Raw genomic sequence first — 2,989 nt, 5'->3', positions numbered from 1 at the left:
TATAAACATACATACATGACATTCATTCTGAAAGAATATATATAATAATGGTTAGCAATTACATTTATTCTTTAAGAAGAAAACATTAAAATCTAAGTAAAACACTAATACATTCTAATAGAATATATGTTGCTAATCAATTTGATAGAATAGACTTGTCCATCTATAACTTGAGACATGGATCTTGCAATTTCCTGTCACTTGATTTTCTTTAAGAATCCTACACATATAACCGTAAATGTTCATGATATTTAATCACTTAAACATAGTATAGACATGTTCTGATACACAAAAAAGTTAAATAAATCAGAATAATGACTAAACCAAGGTGTAGCAATTCAGCATGTTCAGGGGTCACCTCTCCTTTAGCCTCATTAACCTGTAATTACCATTTTCAGCTATGACATACACTAAGTCATAAGATTTCAGAATTGTGACAAGATAGAGATAAAAGGGAAGGTGAATTACCTTTGCCCAGCCATGAGAATTTAATCATCGACCAATTTTAGGAAAAAAAAAACCCTGAAATCACTAAGAACATAGAATAAGAAGCATATAATAATCACTGAAAAAGATTTATGTAAAACTTCCAGGGAAGAAGTAAATCAGTGGACTCAGATTATGGGTGGTGAAGCTTGGTGTTGCAGAAGGAGCCGAACTCAAGTATTTGGGATTCTGTAGTTCTGAAGATATTATAATTTCACCATATAAGGTTTTGCCCCATATTATTTATAAAAAGATCAACTGAGTTTTTGTATCTTCATCACACTGTTACCACAAGTGAAGCCAGTCAATTCCATATCAATAGTTTTAATAGAGAAGATCGACATTGTAATTTAGTTGTGATATGAATATGCCAACAAAATATGATTTCATGGTTATTGTCTACTTCATACAATCAGGTCTTTTCTCATTCTGCTATTGAGATCAACATAACATTTTAATTCCATGGTCAACTAACTACACAGAATGATACAGTCTTAAAGATGCCTCTACTTTTCATAAGCATGATAAACACATCCATGAGTGAGCATGAATATAATTGTATGCCCAAATTATTCTGAAAACCACTTAAGGTACCTTCAGCATACAAGTGCATCTACTTAACATAAGCATAACACACACATGGGCTGGGGTATTGTGGTGAATTAGGGCAACTAATCTATAATCATATGAACCAACCATCAGTTATCCCAAGTTTCAGTAAATAAAAACAAAATTGACTTACACAAGTTACTTCCACTGATAATAAATAAGATTGAGACTTCATGAATTTCATAACAGGTTATTGGCATCAGTTCATACTAACGGTGACCTAAAAATCTCGAAAAATAACATAATCTACGGTTGCAAATCATGTAGGTAAAAAATCCCCAAAATGAAGTTGAAAAACATGGATAAAGGCAATGGCCTAAAATCAAAGATAACAACAGATAAAAAAAACATGTAATCGAACCTTGGTTGAATTCTTAAGCAACAGATCATATTCGGGAATCCAGGGAAAAGAAACAGAAGCCGTTGTTGTCATCTTGTCCACTGACAAAAGCCCTAAATTCTCGCTCAATGAGAAACAGATGTAGAATTTCTCCAAAAATGAGTAACATTTGTAGAGGATTTCGAAGGAGAAGCTCAGATTAGCAACATCGATAGGGAGGAGAATGCGAAAATTTGTTGAATTTACAAGAGAATGCGAAAATTTGTTGAATTCTCTATATATGTTTTTCCACAGATAAACTATCTGATTATTGCCAGAAATTGGTTCTACAAGGGCAACAATTAAAAGGTTTAACTGATAATGTTAATCCGTTCATTTTTTTTATTGCTGATTGTGATGATATCAAGACTTACATATAGCCGATTAGGTTGATGTATTGTAACGATTTAAGGAGGAATCTGATGAAGGATGATGTTCCTATGGTTCTCAGTATCTTGAAGGTAAAAGAAGTAGTGGGACGTGATGGAGCTGATAGAGAAAAAAGAAATAAGAGTAAATTAGAAATCAATTATAATTAACGAGGGATTGGAATTGCTTTTTTTTTTTTTTTTATTTCTTTATTTCTTTTAAATACAAAATCAATAATAATTAAATTAAAATTAAGACAAAAGGGCATAATAGTCAGTTTATGACGCATAAGGGATGAAGCATGCAACTTTTAACCAAATGAGGGAGGGTCTGAGTTAATTTTTGAAAATATGGGCTATGTAACATCCCCCTGACACATATCACAATATTGTCCGCTTTGGGCTCCCGACACGAAAACTTCCCAGGGGGTCACCCATCCCTGAATTATTCTCGCCTGGGCACGCTTAACTGCAAAGTTTTTAATGGATCTGCCGCTCTCACAGCTTTAAAATGCGTTATGACAGAGAAGGTATCCATACCCCTTTTAAGGAATGCTTAGTTCTCCTTGCCATCCGATGTGGGATCAGGTACAACCCACCTTCATCCCCCATTATAGGGTCCGGCGTCCCCGTCGAACACATCGACCCATGCCCCAGCTTTGATACCAACTTGTAACATTCACAAAATTTCATGAAAATTTAAACTTTTCCAAACCAACCAAAAATCATAATTGTTTACATAATAGTTTTCAAAACATGTTTATCATCAGAGTTTTTCCACAAATCCCAAAACATAACACGAGGAGGTGCACGATCAACCCTTCGCCTTTCCGCGATTATCTGAGGTACTTGAAACATAACCCAAAATTGTAAGCTCAAAGCTTAGTGGGTTTCCCCAAAATACCACCACAACACATAATCATAGATATCACAACAACAACATACATACAGAACCTTCAGCATGTTTGGACCGCTGTACTGGCCCTTCGGCCTAACTGGTCCGCCTCGTAGGCCTTCAGTCTATCCGGGCCGCCCTAGGTCTGTTGGGCTTCAACACAAAGCAAGTTCGCCTCAACCCACTCCCAACACACATCAACATATATCATATCAAACACTAGCTAGCATGTATAAACAATCATATAGATTT

The 2,989-nt window shown here is 35.2% G+C and overlaps 1 long non-coding RNA gene across 2 annotated transcripts; it reads right to left on the bottom strand.

The window, feature by feature from the left end:
• LOC145008063 (uncharacterized) lies at positions 1 to 1,976 on the bottom strand. Of its 2 annotated transcripts, XR_013663248.1 has the most exons (5): positions 1,849 to 1,976; positions 1,457 to 1,761; positions 469 to 768; positions 325 to 379; positions 1 to 220 (listed from the first exon to the last, which is right to left on the bottom strand). It is a non-coding gene; the product is annotated as an uncharacterized LOC145008063 (long non-coding RNA). The 2 variants fall into 2 exon arrangements; XR_013663247.1 differs by having other exon boundaries at positions 1 to 379.
• Positions 1,977 to 2,989: the final 1,013 nt, after the last annotated feature.

This window comes from Lactuca saligna, chromosome 8, assembly GCF_052625555.1.
Source record: "Lactuca saligna cultivar CGN05327 chromosome 8, ASM5262555v1, whole genome shotgun sequence".
Lineage (NCBI taxonomy): Eukaryota > Viridiplantae > Streptophyta > Magnoliopsida > Asterales > Asteraceae > Lactuca > Lactuca saligna.
Note: the sequence above shows the minus strand (reverse complement) of the source record. Positions and strands in the feature narration are given on the sequence as shown.